Source organism: Heptranchias perlo, chromosome 1, assembly GCF_035084215.1.
Source record: "Heptranchias perlo isolate sHepPer1 chromosome 1, sHepPer1.hap1, whole genome shotgun sequence".
NCBI lineage: Eukaryota > Metazoa > Chordata > Chondrichthyes > Hexanchiformes > Hexanchidae > Heptranchias > Heptranchias perlo.
Genome location: NC_090325.1, coordinates 37,792,353 through 37,808,363, shown reverse-complemented (window position 1 = coordinate 37,808,363; position 16,011 = coordinate 37,792,353). Strand labels below are relative to the sequence as shown.

The 16,011-nt window shown below is 36.5% G+C and overlaps 1 protein-coding gene across 2 annotated transcripts in view; it reads right to left on the bottom strand.

Moving 5' to 3' along the window:
• LOC137321425 (WD repeat-containing protein 7) overlaps positions 1-16,011 on the bottom strand; it is a 644,210-nt gene that overhangs the window by 185,103 nt on the left and 443,096 nt on the right. The gene's annotated exons all lie outside the window — the stretch shown is intronic.

Genomic DNA, 16,011 nt, shown 5'->3' with positions numbered 1-16,011 from the left:
AGTCCGCTATCTATTGCAAAAATATAAATACCCATTATTGGAAGGTCGCTATGATAGAACCATCCACTCTCCACCCCTTTCCCTCGCAGCAGTGTTTTTTTTCCCAACAATGTTACATGGATTTGGAAAAGAAAACCAATAAAAGGACACAAACCAGGGAGCTCTGTATCATCACTGCCCAGAAAAATAGGACAATTGACCACCTGCAGTTTTTTATGCTGCCACTAGTCGTAACATCATCCTTGGCTATCACCAGTGGAAATATACCATTCATTGGTTCTGATATCGATTTTTTCCTCCCAAATTGTCCTCACCAGTAATCAGTAAAGACCAATTCAAACATCAAAAAAAAAAAATTTTTGCCATAGTCATAGGGAATCATATTTTGAGATCCATCACAAAAACTTTTCCTACAGGTTATCATTTTTGAAAGAAATATAGACATTTTGAAATTTTCTAACACCAAGAAAAAAACAAGTATTTTTAGCTGTCATCTTGGTTTCTTCTTTGTTGGTAAAAGTTGTCAAGTATTAATTAATGCTCCATTACAATGACAAGTGAACACCACACTTTGCACGATGCCTGCTAAAATCCTTGTGCATATTTTCATTTAGAAAAGCTTTAAGTGCAACACAGGTGGTAGAGAAATTACTAATACTTAAATATCATCCCTCCTGACGGCAGTCCTACCGGTATCCTCCCCACTACTGTTAAGCACAGGAAGAGATAGGACAGTGAGCCGATCATGTGCAAATGCAGTTTGAGAAATGGGATCAAACTGCAGGTCGGCAGCAACATGCAGATGCAGTTTCCTCTGCTTATCTCTTGAATAAAAGTGACCCAGGAAGAGTACCAGTACTTCCCCAGTTTTAATCCAATTTTTAAGTGAAAAGGTAGTTTTATTTTTAATTTAAAATGTGCTTAAATGTATTAGAGGTAGCTGAAATATAACAAATTCCACCATTAACAAATCCTGCCAAAATAATACCTACTCCTTAAAGATGCAGTGGATGTGACAGTGAATGTTTATAACTTAGATATTTTAGAATGTCCCATGTTTGTTAAATAAAGCCAAAAGCATTGGACTGTGGACCAATGATGTAATTTTATTACCTAAAGATTTTATGTAATAACCTCTGCTTACAGAATCATTGAATTGTATAACTCCTACACAAAGAAAAAGTCTTCTCTCAAAATAACTTGTCATTTCACCTGTGACATCTATAACAAAACATCTACACATACTTGAATGAAAGCCGAGTCATCCAAATAATTAACTCCAAAATATAGTCTAAATATTCTTCTAAATTAGCGATGCCTTTCTTGAATGCTTCGTCAAGACCATCAGTCCATGTGCTGGCTTATTTTCTGCTGCAGAGATGAACTCTTTTCTGCAAAGTAGTCACTTGTTAAGGTGAGGCTCTTCACTATCCACATTAATGCTCTTCGTTATTGATATTAATCCTCTGGATGAAGGTGGTGGTAATCAGTAGTTAGCAGATGACACAAAGATTTTGCTGCTGTTAGACCTGGAATGTCAGCTCAGATGCCTCTTGGTCACTGTGGTCTCCTAGAACTTGTTCTAATCGCGTTCAGAGTCAGAGAGGAATTTTCCAGAAATCTTTTTTCCCTTGAATTGGTCTAAGTTTTTTTTTAATCTGTTGCTTTTGCCTCTCCCAGGAGATTACATGGTGGGTGGGACCATTGGGGATCTTAGTGCTTAGTTGTAACATGACTGCACGGGACAGGCTCAATGGACCAGCTGATCTTTTCCTGTCTGCCATTTTCATATATTTGTAAGTTGAAGCACCCTTAAATAATCATGTTCTGTATTTTCACACAAAATAAAAACAGCTGAGAAACTAACTTATTAGTCAATAACTTTAGAAAACATTTTTGATAAACATTATTGCATTCTGTAGACCTGATAAATCTTTAGGCTAAACTCAAATTCATTAAGAAGTAATCTTTGACAAAATAGGGAAATTAGGAGGGTAAATTTAGTCTATTTTGTTATCTTGTGATTCTTGCTTTTTATTTAAGGTATAACAGATGGAAAACTACATGTTTTTAAAGAGTTGTTTGTGTAGTATTGCTACCTGTATTTTACAGCTTACAAAAGTTAGTTACTAAATAATTTATACAAAGATAGTATGTCTTGAAGGCAAATACTTCAAATAGTTATTTTTAATTCACATTTTTAAATAAAGAGGAGGCAAAATATAATTTCAACAAAATGTTAAGCCTGATAAAGTTTATAGCTCAAATCACAGATCAAAAAATCTGGTTTATGACATTTGCGAATAGGCCTTTGTTTTGTTAAAACCCTGGAAAGGTTTCAAAGCACAGCTAAAAAAAAGGCTGCAGATCCTCTTTGTTGTCTCATAAAATCTGACACACAGTATCATTGACTTAGTATCAGTCGCCCAAACAGAAAGAGTATCTTTGGGTCACGAACTACAGACCCTGTGAACGTAGCTAGCCTTCTGCTGTGGTCAGCAAAGTGCACAAAGGGGAAGGGTCTCAGGAGAGTGTCATGGCAGCTTACAGTGGCATTTATCGGAAACCTTTTGGCTATTGCTTACAGATAAGGATAGGGTGAATTATGGCCTTAGCTTACAGCATCAATCTGTGCTGGACAATTATCTGGCAACATAATGATAAGTATAGAGAGGGCCATGACTAACTACAGTTTTGCCAAATGAAGACAGGAAAAAGGTAATGGTTTCATTTTTTAAATTGATGTTTCAGTAATATTTTGCATAACAATGGCGTCTTATTTTTTTTAAACAGGTTAACATCTCTTCCCATGTCATTAGCATCTAAAGATCAAATACGAAATCCATGAATGTCAGTTTTGAAAGGAAGCAGCCAGACTAAGCAATTTTCTTTTCATGCAGAGAAAGAACATTTGTGCAACACAGATATTCATCTTGAACTGGATGAGCAGCCTAATTAAATAACAATGAAAATAAAATAAGAAGACGGTGATGCAACAACAAAAATAGATTGACATGAGTAGCTAAGGTTTCAATATTGGAACTAAACAGAGATAAATGCAGGGCCACCTACGTTTTTTTCATAAAGCAAATGTATTGAAGTATTAACATTCCATAGGCATCATAAGCAAAAACTCACCATAATTTCAAATTTAACATCTGCAAATTTCTTTGGTGAGATTTTATTTGATCTTTTGACAATTCAGTTACGAAAGTCAATTGTGTAGCTGGAAACATGGCTTACGAAAATTTCTAGCATCTGAAGTATGTGGCAATATTGGGCCAAAATCAATCAAATGTCAAAATATTTCCTGGCCGCTATTACTGTGACAATGTAATAATGTAGAGATTATGCTATATAATTGATTACTCAAGCGTTCTGTTTTAACATTCACTCCTTCCTCACAGCCCACCAATTATTTGTGTTGAACTATAAACAATAATTATTCCCCTCTCAATCTCAGCACTGAAAAACTAACATGGGATAGTCTTAGAAATGCAATGTAATATCATCAGAATATTGCTCATGAACAGTGACATTTTCTGTTAATAATGTCATAAATTATGCTAAGGATGACCAGAAACTATTTGGAGGAAGGGAAAGGATATTATTCTCACTAAAATAGGAGAAATAATTGGAACTGACAAATGCTGTGTATTGCACAGATCCAACTTGATCTCCTGCTCCTGTGCATTTTAAGGAATTGCATTATTTTAAAATTAATAGAATGCGCATCGTATGGGTTCATCGTCCAATTTAATAAATTAATGATTCTACATATTAACCTGCATATTTATGATTAAATGGAAATTATGTATTGCATTCAATAATTAGATATTAAAACAAATTCAACTGACACCTGCAAAATTGAAAAAAATATAAAAACAAACAGCTTAACTGTGCCAATTCCAAAGTAGGCACTCTCTGGGAAAATAAAAAAAATGGATAGAGAGACTAGGTTTCAAGTCAGGAAATTTGAAAGTGAATCGGATTTTGAAGCATTTCTTGAACGTGAAGATTCTCGTGTATTAGTTTTTTTTTCTTGCCTGCAACAGACATTCTGATGGACAGTGATTTCCAGAACACACTGTGTGTTCAATGCAGAATGATCTTCACTGAAGGATTAATAATTACGATGTAATCACTGCAAATTTACTGAGAAGTAATCTAATTTCCACAGTCAGTCAGTATATAGTAATTTTTACAAAGCCAGTGTGACAAACATGCAGTGATAGAGAGAAGGATGCAAGTTCATAACCACAACTGCCGATGTAGTGAATGCACCTCTTGGCTGGGCTAACAGGGGAGGAAACATATGGAGGCGCGTGGTTTTTATAGAAAACCAATAGAGGAAAAAAAAAATAGAATTCTGGGCTGATCATTTATAATGACATTGGAGAAAGCCCAGGATCAGATCACCCGTTCATTTGTTCAGCTAGGGAATTTAATTTTGAGGTGTAGTATGTAAGAGTTAAAAAGCAGAAATTTTAAAAAGCACATGATCAGATTTTTAAAAAATACATTGATTAGAATAGAAGCAAAACCAACCTTATTGAATGTTCTTCAGAATGTTCTTCAGAAATAAATATATAACATAAGAAATAAGAGCAGGAGTAGGCCATACAGCCCCTCGACCTGCTCTGGTATTCAATAAGATCATGGCTGATCTTCTACCTCAACTCCACTTTCCAGCCCGATCCCCATATCCCTTGATTCCCTTAGTTTCCAAAAGTCTATCGATCCCAGTCTTGAATATACTCAATGACTGAGCATCCACATCCCTCTGGAGCAGAGAATTCCAAAGATTCAATACCTTGAGTGAAGAAATATTTCCTCATCTCGGTCCTAAACGGCCGACCCTTTATCTTGAGACTATGTCCTCTAGTTCTAGACTCTCCAGCCAGGGAAAACAGCCTCTCAGCATCTACCCTGTCAAGCCCTCTAAAAATATTATATGTTTCAATCAGATCGCCTCTCATTATTCTAAACTCCAGAGAATATAGGCCCGTTCTACCCAATCTCTCCTCATATGACAACTCTCTCATCCCAGGAATCAATCTAGTGAACCTTCGTTGCACCACTGCTAAGGCAAATATATCCTTCCTTAGGTAAGCAGACCAAAATTGTACACAGTACTCCAGGTGTGGTCTCACCAGAGCCCTATATAATTGCAGCAAAACCTCCATACTCTTGAACTCCAACCCTCTTGCAATAAAGGCTACCTTCCTAATTGCTTGCTGTACCTGCATGTTAACTTTCTGTGATTCATGTACAAGGACATCCAAATCCCTCCGAATACCAACATTTCTTAGTCTCTCACCTTTTAAAAATATTCTGCTTTTCTATTCTTCCTACCAAAGTCGATAATTTCACATTTCCCCACACTATACTCCATCTGCCACTTTCTCGCCCACTCACCTAACCTGTCTATATCCCTTTCTATCCTCTTTGTTTCCTCCTCACCTTTTAAAAATATTCTGCTTTTCTATTCTTCCTACCAAAGTCGATAATTTCACATTTCCCCACACTATACTCCATCTGCCACTTTCTCGCCCACTCACCTAACCTGTCTATATCCCTTTCTATCCTCTTTGTTTCCTCCTCACAGCTTGCTTTTCCACCTCGCTTTGTACTGTCAGCAAACTTGGATACATTACACTCGATCCTCTCATCTAAGTCATTGATATATATTTTGAACAGCTGAGGCCCAAGCACTGTTCCTTGCAGCACCCCACTAGTTATAACCTGACAACCCGAAAATGCCCCATTTATTCCTACTCTCTGTTTTCTGTCCATCAACCAATCCTCTATCCATGCTAATATATTACCCCCAATACCATGAGCCCTAATCTTGTGTAACAACCTCTTGTGTGGCACCTTATCGAATGCCTTTTGAAAATCCAAATATACTACATCCACTGGTTCCCCCTTATCTATCTGGCTAGTTACACCCTCAAAAAACTATTGGATTTGCCAAACACGATTTCCCTTTCATAAAACAGTGTTGACTTTGCCTAATCATATTATGATTTTCTAAGAGCGCGGTTACTATGTCCTTAATAACAGATTCTAGTTTTTCCCTACTATTGATGTCAGGCTAACTGGCCTATAGTTCCCTGTTTTCTTTCTCCCTCCTTTCTTGAATAGCAGAGTTATATTTGCTACTTTCCAATCCACAGGAACCGTTCTAGTTTGAAAATCCAAATAATGGGTGGTTCTGATGAAGAATTACATATAGAATTTTGGCCTAGCTTTCTCTTTCAGAGTATGGTAGTGTAGTGGTTATGCTACTGGACTAGTAATCCGGGGCCTGGACTAATAATAGAGAATGTGAGTTCAAATCCTTCCATGGCAGTTTGAGAAATGCCACTCAGGTTAAAAAATCTGCTAATAAAAATCTGGGATCAGTAAAAGGGACCATGAAGCCGTCGGATTGTCATAAAAACCAAACTGGTTCACTAATGTCCTTTAGGGCAAGAAACCTGCCATCCTTACCCGATCTAGCCTGTATGTGACTCCTATCGCACACCAACGTAGTTGACTCAACTGTGAAGCAGTTTGGGATGTTTTACTATGTTAAAGGCGCTATATACATGCAAGTTGTTGTTATTCTTATTATTGTTATAAATGTTACAAACTGTTTTATAAATCTGTAAATTTAGTCTTCTGGTGTTGTAAAATGTTGTGATCCAATCTCACCTGGGTACAATGGGATTGCTACAGGTAGCTGCAGCACCCCTGAGCTAGAAAGGAAAAAAAAACACATGCAATATTCAAGTCCCATTGCTGCTTTAAAAAACTTGGAATCAACAAAGTACTAAGAAAATATAAGTGTAAAAATAGAAAATGGAATAGGAAACACCTTAATGCACTGCACCACTAAGTGATTTGATGCAGGTTCCACCCTCGATTCCACAAGTTAGCAATCTTGGCTGGGAAAACAATAAAAAAAGTTTCCAAAGATCATTACAGAATTTCCATGAATAAAATATGGAAATTTGCAAAATTCTTTTCATTTTAAATATCTGCTACAGAAAACATTTTATAACAGGTTTCATATAATTGTACTGACCCCATGCTTCTCTGTAATTCGATGCATGGGCTAATTACAAAGTTCTGAAGGGTTTAATAATTCTGAAGATTTACCAAATTTAACAGTATATTTTGTCATTTGAACTGTAGCATTGGAGAGACTACCAATAGGCTGCACCAGAGTGATAGGATGAATCTATTTGCCTCCAATTGTCATCTGTGCCACCCAGTCAGTGCTAAGCAGGGAGGGAAGAAAAACAAAATATAAGCAGAGTCAGTTGACACCTCCAGTAAACTGAGAACTCTTCTGGTGGAAGCTCAAAACCCTGTGATTTACATTACTTCCAGTATCACTTATGTGAGTTGATATTGCAGTTGCTGTATTTGGAAATACACTGTATCCATGCCTTGATGCCAATTTCTGTCTGCCTCTGGCTTGTTCAAATCTAATCACATTCAAGAATAATCTCCAGGACCCAAATTATTTCACACTTCGATTGAAATACAAAAGTCAAAGAGCAAAAAATATCAACGCTATCGCTCTGTCTAAAAAAACTGTGCTGTCAAGTTTTTACATTATGATACAACAAAATAATTGTAATAGACTTGCACTGTTTGGGCAATTAAACAGGAAATATGGAATCAAAAAAAAATCTTTTAAAAGATTTTAAAAAAAATCTACCTTTTCATGAGCGCAGAACAAACCTGGCAGCAAGTTCCAGCGCAGTTGATTTTCAATCCATTTAATACTCACTATTGATATTTTTGCCCAAATATAAAGTATATCGAGGATGAGATTTTTTTTTGTACAGACGCACAGTAAATAGAACAAACCACCATTCTGTACATTTCTCCAATTCCATTTTATAATGTTCATCATTTGAAATTTACAGAGAACCAGTTATGCTATTGGTAAATGATAAAAATTGTCTTTTATTGGTGGTTGAAACTAATAAATATTCAACAAATGTTTAAAGTCCAACTATGTGTTGTGCAAGTGCAGAAACCTAAACCTGTTTCAATTTGGACAGACCTTAACAAACCTTTACAGGATGAGAAAAAGAGGCTGTTTCTGACACCAAAACAATTGTAGTTGAATTTCTGTCCATCTTATACATGAAGGGGTCAGAACAAACAGTCCTTGTCCTGCTGCCCATTTCTGAGAACAGACATCTTTGTTTAAGCTTTGACTTGGCTTAAATGAACGAATTAATATTGACAAAACATCAACTAAGCTAATGATTGTTAGTTAAGGCAATAAACATGTCACATTACAGTCAGCACGGTAAAGAGGTAATTAGCTCTGGAAAAGCACTGCTGATTGGAGCTGTTGAGATCCTTTGCTCTTAACCTTTGAGCCCATTATCTGGCATAGGCCATACAGCAGCTATGCTAATCTGAATTCACAGCTGACAGCTTGGTTGCTGAAGATAGTGTGCATTCATCAGTATTCAGTTAGTATTAGTTTAGACCACAAGTGTGAATTTTAAGTCAGTGTGTTTATTTTTAAATTAACACGTGTTTAAAAAAAGCTTACATTCTAACATGAATTGCATCATAACCAAGAAGTCACATATGACATTTACCTATTGCAAAACTAATTACAGCTAAAGCCATGAACTTCAAAACTCTTCCACTCGATGGAAAAGATAGATAAGCAAAATCAGGTTTATATAAAAATTACCAACATGCTTTAGGCATGAAAGCTTCAATGGGATCCCACAGCTATTGGCTGCATTACATTGGTGAGCAATCTGTAAAATCATTTCTGAATTTACTCTGCTCAGGCTTTTTGCACGCAAGTGTAATTCCAACCTGTATCTCACTGATCCTCATTGAGAGCCCTCTATTACAAACGTATGGGGCTGGTCGCTGTGCAAATATTTTTTGTGTTTGTTACAGTGGCTTAGTGACGCCATTCTTCCTCAAGAAATACAATTTCTGTTTTGATTTCAGAGGCCGAAAGTACTGTATGAGTGAATCGATCGGTCTCACTGATGCAAATATAAATTGCACTTCAATAAGAATTATTAAGTATTCTCCATTTATCATGAATCAATCCTTTAATGGATTTAGGCTGCAAAATCACCATATAATAAAGAAAGTGGCAAGCAAAAATAAAAAATGGCTTTGAGTTTTGTACAGAGCATAGCACAAAGGTTGTAGTAGTATAAAGAAAGTAACAGAGAGGCTGAGATAGCATACACCACAAAGGTAAAACTCCAGCACTTTATCAATGTCACCTCAACCCGGAGATATATAACTGACTCTATATACTATAGTATATACAAATGGAGTTCACGGGGATGGCATGATTTATTCAGTTTTTAGCATGTCTCTAGCTAGCTGCAAGTATCATGATGAGTCCCAGCTCCTGCAACTGAATCACATGACATGCAGAAGTAATGTTGGAACTGCAAAAATATCAGGTTTTATTCTGTTGCCTTCTTCCACCTCCATAAAAGCACTTGTCTCCGCTCCAGCCTCATCCACACTTTGGTAACCATCCAGTCTCGATTATTATTCCATTGCTGTTTTGGCCAGCCTCCCAGCTTCCATCCTCCATAAACTTCAGCTCATCCAAAGCTCTGCCGTCCATATCCCAACTCGCACCAAGTCCCATTCACCCATCACCCCTGTGCTTGCTGACCTAAATTGGCTCCCGGTCCAGCAACGCCTCGAATTTAAAAATCTCATCCTCGTGTTCAAATCGCTCCATGGCCTCGCCCCTTTCTATCTTTGTGATCCCCTCCAGCCCTACAACCTTCCACTAACTCTGCGTTCCTCCAACTCTGGCCTCTTGTGCATCCACGATTTTCTTCGCCCCGCCCGTGCTTTCAGCTATCTAGTCCCTAAGCTCTGGAATTCCCTCCCTGAACATCTATTCCTCTCTCTGCTCCTTTAAAACCTACCTCTTTGGCCCTGTCCTAATATCTCCTTGTTTGGCTCGGTGTCAAATTTCATCTGATTACGCTCCTGTGAAGCACCTTGGGATGTTTTACTATGTTAAAGGCGCTATATAAATGCAAGTTGTTGTTTTTGCATGATACAGTGAAAAAACTCTACTTTGTATATGCAAGACTGTAACAAGACAGTGGGTCTGACAATATCGTAAACAAGAAGAAAGCCTGAGTAGCTTAACATTTATTGTGTTACAGCCTTGAAAACATTTTACAAATTATTATATATTATTTCTTCCCTTCCAATTGATGGTTTCTGCTAGAGCCAAAAGGTTTCATATTATGTGAAACTTCTACTGAAAAATAATGCATTCTGTTTACCACAACAATTGCCCTCCTGTATATAAAACCAAAATGTATTCTCTGTCTGTAACCAGTTTGAAAGAAAAAAATACAACTCCAAAAAGGTTTAATATATTTATATGAAGGAAGTCAGTAAAAAAATTACATTTTAAAATAACAGCAAATAAAGTAATTTCAGTTGATATTTGCCAAATTAACTATAAAGTAATAAAAATGGAGAACAGCACCTTTATAGAGCATTTACCTGGTCAATCTTTCTTTCAAATGGTACAGTGCCAACTTGTCCTTAGTTTGAATTATACCATGTAACAGGACCACACATAGACAGCAGTACACAAATGGGGATATATTGAGTGAGGAGACTGCTTTTATTATCTTACAACACACACAAGGTAGTGAACCTCCTTGTAATTCACTGTTGAAAATAACCTGGCATTATTGAATTTCCTGTGTCATAAATTTAACTCTCTTCCAATCCATTCGCTTCTCTTTGCTTGTTCTTACTATTGTATTGGTTTTATTCCACTCTTTCTTTTGTCCTGAATATGTACCTTCTTTATTTTGCCACTTAACATCTGTATCAGTTATGTCACAGTTTCAAGTGTTTAAACATCTCTCACTGTTATCCTGCTTCCCTGTCATTTTTCCTTTATTTTCCCTAATGTAAAACTTACTTTTGATGTGGTTTCCTGCTGAATGTCTTTCACATTTTTATTCTCTGCAGCAGAACAGCAAGTCACCACTTATTTTTACCCAGCTGCAGGAGAATGAACACTGCTTCTCACAACAAACTTGGCAAAACGGATCACGAACGTGGAGTGCACTTGTCATCAGTGTTTGCTGTAATAGCTAATCATGATGACAAAAACAGCCCCAAAACTGAAGATCTACTCCTTAAACCAACACTAGATATTATAAATATATCACAAAAATGACTTTGAATAGCTCAAGTTTTGTCCTTTTAGTTTATGATATCAGAACCTTTCAATAACATTAGCATCTTATAACTACTCCCAGGTATGTGTTATTGTCGCTATAATAGGTAGTCAATGATTTTTGTTAAATCCCAGATTACAAATGCCTGCACATTTGCAGCTGAGGCAACAATTTTTATCTCTCATCCCTTCTCACCCAATAACCTACAAGTTAAAAACTTTTCTTCACAGCATTATCTTTTAGGAAGATATTACAGATTTTCATAAGAAGTAATTTACGAGAACATGTGGTTTATGCACTCATGTTAATAACCACTGCTCTCCACTATACCAATAGAGGTTACTGACAAGTACACAAACTGAATCCTGAAAAAACAAAAAGGTGATTATGCAGCTAATTAAATTTCTTTTTAACTATTTAATATTTAAAATGCTTACCAATAGCAAAATTCCCAGCCAGGGCCTAGCAAATCATGCTCCTTTCAAAATCTTCATTTGTAACAGGTCTAATAAGTTCATCACAATACACTATTTACATGCGTTTTGGCTTTTTAAAGATTAAAATTAGAAGAGATGTATTGCAATATTATGGCTATAGAATAAATATCCAAAATACCACACTTGTTTTATGGGTTAATATGATGTGAAAATTATTATTGGCGGAGTCTAACCAGATAAATGGAAATGTGAAAGCACCAAGTTGAACAACAAATAAATCTAGCATGCAGCAAGCTTCTGAGTATTGTCACTGGCAAGAGTAACCTTTAGGTATTTAGTTTACAAAGGACAGCATCATTAAATACTGACTACCAGGGTCTGTGGCTCCCACATTCAATTACTGTATTAAAAGATTGTGCATACTTCACAGGATTCGCCTTGTACGAGCAAAACAAATTGCTTCTGCTACTATTTTGCAGCGACTAAAAAGTCTCATGTTAGGCTTTTAATAGCTCTCCGTTCTAATGAACCAATCACAATCTATCTTAAGTATTTCCTCCAGAGGATGATCCATCACCTGACTGGAAAAACAGGAAGAACAATGGCAGCAGACAAATCTCCACTACATGCATGGACGACCATCCCAGGTGACTAAAAATATGTACTGAGGCACACTGATGATACCCCTCTTGATATTCATAGTGGTTCAAAATTTAATTTTGCAGAAACAGATAATCAGGTTTCATGGGACCCCTGCCTCCTTAAATAAGATACAAAGGAACTCTGAATAGCTTAGTTATCCTACATAATATTATGTGCCCTGAGGCCTAGCTATCACAATTATGATGTCAGTTAGTCATCACTGAGAGAAAAAGGGGAAAAAAAGAGCCTCTGGCAGTTTTTAGTATACCCAGCCCCAAAAAACCCTTCAATGTGCCAATAAGTGTTTAGCAAGCAAACCAGAGGAAGACTATGCCAGTTGCGCATAATCACAGTTACAGAAAATCCTAACTCTTTGCTGCAATTTCTCTTTGAAAAATGTTAGCAAATATTTAGATGTAAAATGGTTTTAAAATACACTACACAGCTCAACAGCACATTGCTTTCAAACATCTCCATCCTAGTACTAGTCATTTCATACCAACATTCAAACACAATTCGTAGTTGAGGTGACCAAGATTTTGGGGTACAGATCAAACGTACAATTTTACATGGGATCAAATTAATAAGGATTAAGGCTGAATATACATCTTTTAGAAACTACTTGGTTGGGGAAGGAAGTGTGAAATGTCTTTTAAGATCTATTCTCACTCAAGACTGCATTTTGAATCTGCATTCTCCAATTCTGCTCTCACAGATCAAATTAAAATACAATATTTAATTTGAAGTTATACAATTTGATCATGAGGGCCTGAGTACAGCTACCATGGCACCAATGCAAGGAATACAATAAGGACTGGAAATATTATAGTCCAGCAACTCTAAAAAGTTGCAATGTTTTGTTACAATATCATTTTCTTGAAACTCAATGGATCAGAAATAGGTTAGTGCTATATTTTCTTTAAAAAAACAGATTTTATTCTACTGGACTTTTCAGTAGATACAACAGAACAGTCAAAACAAACATCTATGAGGAAGATGTAGTACCTGGTGTATGGATAACTTTGCAATTTGGCTTACTGCACTTGAGACATAAACATCTGTGTTGTGAGAGTTCTTTACCATATAAAACATTTCCTCACAATTACTAATTGCAGAATATAATTTAAATACTTCAAAAGCATACAGAATAACTGGCATCAAGTTACATGTGTGTCATTTAATTGAGGAGCACCCAAAGAAATCAAAAACTATGACAGCATAACTTAAATGGTTATATGTGGAACCAGTTAATTCACTGTTAGAAAAATGCATAACAGGGGGGCTATTTGTTATTTTACATATTAAAGAAAAAAAACAAATGAACTTGCAGTCATACAGTGCTTCATCACACCCTTAGGACATCCCACAGCGGTTCACATTCAAAGAATTATTTTTGAAGACATTGTTGTCATGTAGGCAAACATGGCAGTCAGTTTGCACACAACAAGGTTTCACAAACGGTAAACAAGATGAATGACCAGATAATCTATTTTTGGTGGTGTTAATGGATAAATGTTGGTCAAGGCAGTGGAAGAACTCCCTGCTCTACTTCAAACGGAGCCACAGGATCTTTTGTCTACCTAAACAGGTGCCTTAGTTCAATGTCTCATCTGAAAGTCAGCACTCCCTATTTACTGCACTGAAGGGTCAGGTAGATTATATGCTCAAGTTCTGGAATATAACTTGAACCTATGATCCTTCTGACTCAAGAGAAGAGAGTGCTACTACCTGACACTGAGAGTTTTAGGAAAAAAAGCAACACTATCACATGCTGGCTGATCTCAATGATCGCAGAGGTGAGTTGACATGGAACAAAAAACTTTTCAGATGATTGTTGCACTTGACCTCTAGGTGCACATCATCAAAGCACAATTTCTGGAGTTTTATAAGGTTTGCCTACATGACGGAAGGTTCTTTAAAACTTTTCTACGTGATAAGATCAAAATATAAATGCAGTAATATTTACTATTAGGTCTGCTCCGGCTACATTTTACAGGTTTATATATTGCTTGGTACGTAAGATTTTTCAATTCATACTGTTGATTGCTTTCTTCTCCCCACAGTATCCCTAGATACTGGGACAGATATCCTTCAGTTGACCTGGCTCCAAGCTTCTGCCATTGCCATTCTGAGCCCACAAACAAATTAGTGCACATCTGCAGCCTGGAGTCATCTCTTCCTCCGATTTCCTTCCCTCTGCTCAACATCTCCCCACAAAGTCACACCTGAGATCAAGGATTTAGCAAAGGATCAAACCTCTGTGACCCACACATTGGTGCTATGATGCGTTGCACCAAAAGGCTAACCAAAGTTTTTTTTATGCAAGCCACATCAAGAGACAATAAAACACTCTTAATTTATTGAGAACAGTGCAAAAATTCACAAGAACCAAGAGAATAAGGTAAAAATGACACACAAGAATCCGTCTGCCATCGATGTTCATCAATAGTTCCAGTGACAATGCAGCGTTCTTTTTTATTATTACCAAACTGATTCCAATTTTGAAAGGAAAGTAGCTTATCCTCTAGGGATCTCATGTGCTTACAAAATCTGGGAAAGGCCCTGTGGTCCCTCCTGAGTTAAGCGGCTTCTGTCATTTTGTCCCAGACAGGCACAAGAGCAGATGAAGGGAACAACTATTACATCCAATTCTCTATAGGATAAGTAACAAGATCAGGTACCAGGCTTATGGGATTAGTGGGTTACTTTAAGAAAAGCAAAATGAAGTGAAAGTATAGGCGGTTAAAAATATGCCAAATACCTGAAATGTTTTTCTTTAAAATTAAAAAAAAATTAAAAAATTAAATGAAATATTACAGCCAATGCACTTTTCATTGCAAAAATCATTATGCAGTAATATTTTTCAGTGATTTGCTCTGAGGCCACTTTCAATTTGAACTGCCTTTCTGGTTAATCCTACAGGCTGATCTATAAAACAATATTTTTTCCATGCAAAGGTATAATTGCAACCATCAAGCACATTTTTACATCAAATCTGTGCAACAGCTGAAAGATCTGGAGTTGGAATGCCATTCTGCAAGGTATATCAGATATTAAATACTCACAGGATTAAATACTTGGGAGAACAGAAATTAACTGCTGTCAGAAATTTAACTAAACAGCTTTTTACATATGGCAGCTTTTTAAGTGGTTCAATTTTAGATGGATGTTATTGTTCAACAAAAAGGTGTGTGACCCACATTGTAGATGTCATCTGGTGCATCAATAATGAGACGCTCAATGGGTGGCATCATGTTATAATTAAATAGCTCATGAACCATTTGTATGGTCAACAAAGATTAATGTTGTAAGTCAACCAGGGTCAGCATGTGCATTTCTATAGAATTTTGTCAGTGTCAATTGGAGTGCAAAAGAAAGCTTTGAATTTCGTAGCAGTGAACAAGCTCAATAGGAATCTCAAAGTCATGGCTAGTAATTATAAAAGGCAATGTCAACTGGATACAATTTTTCGGTTGCTTCATTTAACCGTTGAATTTTATTGGCTGTATTCTTTTCCTGTGTCGTGACTAGAATATTATGGAGTTTATTTAAATGAAATTCCAAAGAGGTGCCAACTCAAGGCAGCCATGTCTAATATTATAAAGGAGATTAGCAGTTTATTTATATTATCTACGTGCACAATACTCTGACAGTATCTTGTATGACAAGAATTTCATGCATGTTCTTAAAAGGACTGCAAA